The sequence below is a fragment of the Equus quagga genome, chromosome 15, assembly GCF_021613505.1.
Source record: "Equus quagga isolate Etosha38 chromosome 15, UCLA_HA_Equagga_1.0, whole genome shotgun sequence".
Taxonomy (NCBI): Eukaryota; Metazoa; Chordata; class Mammalia; order Perissodactyla; family Equidae; genus Equus; species Equus quagga.
In genome coordinates, this window is record NC_060281.1 from 90,605,965 (window position 1) to 90,611,763 (window position 5,799).

Below are 5,799 nucleotides of genomic sequence, written 5' to 3' on the forward strand. Positions count from 1 at the left end.
TCCAGATTCTCTTAGTTAATCTGGTCAGAGGAAGAGGGGACCTGGGGAAACTGAGGCAGTGGGGTCATGGGAGAGTTTCAGTTCTGGGGGAGGAGGTCAAGCCCAGAGGGCTGTTCCTTCCTGAGGACTGGGGCTCCCAGGGGTCAAAAGGCAGCTGGTGTGTCAGCCAGCTGACCTCAGCTCTCCATCCCCCGCTCCCTGTGCAGGCCTGTCATCCTCTGTGTCACCTTCCAGGGTGACCCTCACCACTGCAGACACCCCAGCCCCAGTGCAGGACATTCTGTGAGAAGTGTGGCCATTGGGATCATGACCTGGGCAGACCCCAAAGGGAACCCGGACCCACGACCTGCGGTCTGTGCTGGAAAGAGGGACCCTCCCTTGTTTCACAGATGCCCCCATCTTTCTTCCTCCACCTCGTAAATCTGTGGTTTGTGCCCCTCCTGTGGGCTCGCAGGCCTGGCTTCAGATGTGTGGGTTTAGTGTCTAAGAAGAGACCCTCTAATTCCTTGGATCCGGGTCCCCATCATGGGGCCCACAACAGGATCCTCCACCCACCCCATGGCTAATTCCATCAGCCCACGGTCCTGTCTACACCAGCTCTCATGTTAGCACAGGCCTCTGACTGCCTGTCTCTTTGTCTCCACCATGAGGGACAGTGTCTCTGTTGGCTGCTGTGTCTCTAGCATCCAGAATGTGCCACGCACAGTTAGTGCTCAATGAATGGTGGGCTTCTTCATTGCTGTTGCAGGGAGGCCGTGATGGAGGACACAGACTGTCCAATGAGATGACTGAGGTTGGTGTACTTGGGCAGCTCGATATCCAGGTTGTGCCAAGAAACATCATAGATGGCTTCAGTGTGCACCATGAAGGCACATTCAGCATGTTCCAGGGTTGTGTGGGTGGTCAGGATGGAGTTGGAGGGCTGCACCATGGCCATGGAAACCTGGGGCGCTGGGGAAATGGCAAGTTCGAGCTTGGACCTCTTGCCATGGTCCACTGAGAGGCGCTCTGTGAGCAGAGATGCAAACCCAGAGCCGGGGCCGCCCCCAGAGCTGTGGAAGATGAGGAAGCCCTGCAGCCCCGTGCACAGATCTGCCTGAGAGAAAGCAGAGGATGGAAGTCAAGGCGGGAAGAAGGCACAGAGCAACCTCCACAGCCCCGGTCACTTCTCTTCCTCTGCAAGAACATACGGTTCACACCCTCCACAGTGAACATGCATGGCACTTAGAGGCAAAGCAGACAGACGGTAAAGATGTATGGATGTACCGCAGCCACACTGGAGGGTAAGCCTGTGGACTCGTGATTAAGGCCTCAGTTTTGCCACAATGTCCTCCTCGTCACATTCCAAGACCTACCCTCCCGTACAGGACAACATCCAGAAGTGGCCTTCTCAGTGCGCTTCTCACCAGTTTCTGGTCCAGGACCAGGTCGACGATCTCCTTGCAGATGCTTCAGTGGCCTCTGGTGTAATTATTGGCTGCGTCTTCCTTCCCGGTGATCAGCTGCTCCGGCTGGAAGGGCTGCCTGTGGGTCCCTGTGCACCTCATCTACAAAGAGGACACAGGGGCCATGAGTCTTTAAGGCCTGTTGTTAACTCACCAGGGTGGACAGATTGGGATCGTCCCCTTCTACCAAGCACACGCTGTTCCTTGTAGGTCAGCAGCATTGGTGTCTCACAGGAAACGTCTCTGTGTAATACACAGACTACAACTGCACCCAATGGCTCTAGGAGAGAGGAGTCAACTCACGGGACAAATGCCAGTGTGACCGGTTCCCCAAGAAGGGAGGAGAGCTCTCACACTCACACACAGGCAACTCTTCACGTGTGTGTTTCTTCCATCCCCGTAGCTACAGCCAAGAGTGGGATTTAAAAATCCCTTACAGGCTAGACAGTCTACAGCATGACTGTTTCTGGGCAGTCCCATCAGGGCACCCTATGTGGCCCAGGTCTCACAGGCTTCAGGGTGACATTCTGTCATCCCCTGGTGGCCACTGAAAGGTGTTCTCTTTGCAGCTCTCCTGGGAAACTACCTCAGACTTCTAATCTGGGGGAACCCAACGAATGTTCTATACTGACCTTTCTATGTCTAAGATGCAGGTCAAGACTCGTGCCCCAGCCCGAGGGAGCACACAGCACTAAGGAGGGACCAGTGCCCGGGTGCCTTGCAGACAGGGTCTATACAACCACCTGGCCGGGGCCGAGGAGGCCACGAGTGACTCCACCCCCAGCCCATCTCAGTGCCGGCCAACCTCACTGCAGGTTCTTCTCAATTAGGAGCCTGAGTCCCATGGACATGTCAGGCACTAACCTTCCAGTGTGTGACCTAACGTGACCATGGGCATACACTTGTATGTCTGTCCCTTCTGCAGGGGGATCCAAGGAGCCCATGGGGGGCTTTAGCAAGGCTCTCCCACCCTCCCAGGACAGCCACCCCGAGTGTCCATGTACCTACCAACACGGTGGGCTCCAGGTCCACAAACACTGCTCTGGGCACACGCTTGCCAGCCCCAGTCTTATTGAAGGACGTGTTAAACGAGTCATCCCCACCACTGATCATTTCGTCTCTTGGCATCTGACCATTGAGTGAATTCCATGTTCAAGGCAGTACCATTCCCAGCAGCCATCGCTGATCTGGACCCCCACCCACCCCACATGGGTAGAGATGCACTCACTCTGGGACCCAGAACATAAACGTGAGACCCTCGTCTGAAGACAATCGACACTCTATGACATGCAAAGGAGACCTGATATCATAAATTAGTACTTGTAAAACATTTTGGTGTCTGCAGGTTTTCTCAGACATCACATCCCTTGACCTGCTATGATTATTTCATATCTGAACACCTGCCATCCAACATGGATGGAGACACACTTGAACCATGATAGCACCATTATGAACTCATCTTCCAAGCAATCAGTAAGTAATATAAAAACTAATATAAAATAAGCAGTCAAGTAATCTTTCTTCCACCAAAGGAGGGATTTCCCACCCTGTTTTAAGCAATGGCTTAGGAAACCAGACAAATTACATGAAATAACACTTTTTGGTCACTGGCCAACAGGCAGCAGAGACAGTGATGGCTCAGAGCAGAGAAACAAAGTCAGCATGTTCCTGCCCCAGAAACCTGCTGGGGAGTTTCCCGGCTGCAGCAGAGGGAGGGAGACCCGAAGCCCAGGGATCCCCCCGAGTTGTGAAGAGAGGATTCAGGGTTCAGGTAGACAAAGGCAGCTGGAAACCATGGTGCCGAGAGAGAGGTGGGGAGAGAGCTGCAGGGAAGAGCTCTGTGCAGACCAGCGGGGGGTCCCACAGAGCCCACAGCTGTGGCCGGCTCGGCACACATGTGTGGGGGACTCCTGAACTCACAGCCACCACGCTGGAAAGACCTCTCCCTCACAGACACTGCACAGGGTCCTCAGAAGTGGGGCCCAGTGAGGGCTACAATCCAGGCTGTTCGGAACCTACCTAAGCAAGCTGAAAAGCAAGCCTCAAAGGGTCACACTGTTCCCAGGTGTATTTATAGCATCCCCCAAAAAGCCTACATATAGCTAAAGGAATACCAAGGAAACCTAACACCCGAGAATGTGAAATTCATAATGTCTGGTGTCCAATCTAAACTTACCAGGTATATAAAAAAAATCCAGAAAATGTGACCCTATGAAGAGAAAAAGAAATCAATAAAAACAGACCCAGAAATGGCATAGATGATAGAATCAGTAGACAAGGACATTAAAATAACTGTTATATATCCACATGCTCAGGAAGGTAGAGGAAAAATTAGCATGATAAGAGGAACGTGTTTGATATTAAAAAGACCTAAGTCAAACTGCTAATGATAAAAAAGATAGTGTCTGAAATGAAAAATACACTAGATGGTATTAATGACAGATTATATACAGCAGAAGACAAGACATGAGGATGATAAAAAGTTCTGGAAACAGTGGTGCTGGTTATACAACACATGCATGTACTTAGTGCTACTGAGTTATATCCATAAAAATGGTTACAATGGTAAATTTCTTGTTGTGTGTATCTTACCACAAAAAAGGGATACTCAGCAATGAAAGGAACCATGTCGACATGTGCAGCCACATGGATGAATCTCAGTCACAGTGGAAGAACCCAAACCACAACAAAAACTGAGCTCAGTGATCCCATTGACATAAAATTTTAGAAAACAAGGAAAGGAGGGGCAGAAGGGGGTCAGGAGGGTGGGCTCACAAAGGAGTATGAGGGAACTCAGGGTTACGGACATGTTCATTATCTTGATAGAGATGATGGCCTCATGGGTTATCAACATGTTAACAAATGCTAACCCTTGTCAAATTATACACTTGAAGTAAGTATTTTATTTTTATGTCCATTATCCCACAACAAAACTGAAAGAAAAAGGCAAAAGAAAGATTTTTTCAGACATTCAAACACTGAGAGAATTAATCATTAGAAGATCACTACGACAAGAGGTGTTAAAGGAATTCAGCTAGGCAGAGGGAAGACGACAGGGGCAGCTCCCTCCAGTTGGTCTAGTGGGTAATTTGGGCATGCTCCATTGTGGGGACCTGGGTTCAATTCTCAGGAGTGCACCTACACCACTTGTCTGTCAGTGGCCAGGCTTCGGTGGTAGCTCACATACAAAAAGAGGAGGATTGGCAGCAAATGTTAGTTCAGGGTGAATCTTCCTCAGCAAAAAATTTTTTAAAAAGGGAAACAATACTAGATGGACAACTGGGACTACACGAGGAATGAAGATGTCACAACTGCTACATATGTGGGCAAATATCAAAGACTTTTCACCATATTTTAGAAACACAGTTGAATGTTAAAACAAAAATAATGATTTATTGTGGGGTGCATAACTCACATAAAAGTAAAATACAACAATCACTAGCACAAGGGCAATAAGGGGACACAGAAGTGGACTGTCGTGAAGTGGACAGTGTCACCTGAAGGCAGACTGGCACAAACAGGAGATGGAGGCAGGAATCCTCAAAGCAACCACAAAACATGAAATCAAGTGGCTGAGCCATGAAGCTAATACAGGAGGTAAGATGGAATCATACGAACAATTAACCCAAAAGAAGGTAGAAAAAGAGGGAAATGGGGACAAACAAATGGGATAAATAGCAAACAAACATCAACCTGGTGGATCTAAACCCAACCACGCCCATAGTCACATCAGCGTCCTTACAAATTCCATGTGATTACCTAATAAAGGCGGATTGTCAGAGGGAGAAAAAAGCAAGACCTAACTCTGTGCTAAGTACAGGAAGCCCAGAGACAGGGAACAGGAAAGAGGAGAGAGACCCGGCAGGCTGAGGCTCCACCGCAGGAAAGGAGGGCAGCTGCAGGGGCAGCGCAGTGTGCATTCTGTTCTGTCTGCTTTCTGCTGGCAGCAGCACATGCTGAGCACAGACGGGCCTTGGTCTGGGAGAGGGGAGGCTGGCATGGACGGACCACCCCACCAGGCATGCTCCAAGCAAGGGTAGAGGGAACTCTGCTCTGGATGAGGTGGGACAGCAGGGGTGGGGGGATGCACAGGCACACGGAGTGGGCAGCAAGGACATTGCTCCAGCACATGGGGAACAGGTGGAGATGCTGGGGCCTCCCACTCTGCCACTCATCTCAGGCTTCTCTAACAGCACCATTGTGGGCTCGAACCTGCAGCTGGGTGGGCTGACTAGCAAGAACTCAGGGTCTCTCCGTTCTCTGATGACCCCCGATGGCCTCTGGTTGGGGGTGGGAGGGAGGCCCCGCCAGACAGCACCTGGCCCACAGGGAGCTCCCAGGGAGCAGAGCACTC

General features: G+C 50.6%; 1 pseudogene; it reads right to left on the reverse strand.

Moving 5' to 3' along the window:
• Positions 1 to 733: 733 nt before the first annotated feature.
• On the reverse strand, positions 734 to 4,073 carry LOC124227204 (tubulin alpha-3 chain-like; annotated as a pseudogene).
• Positions 4,074 to 5,799: the final 1,726 nt, after the last annotated feature.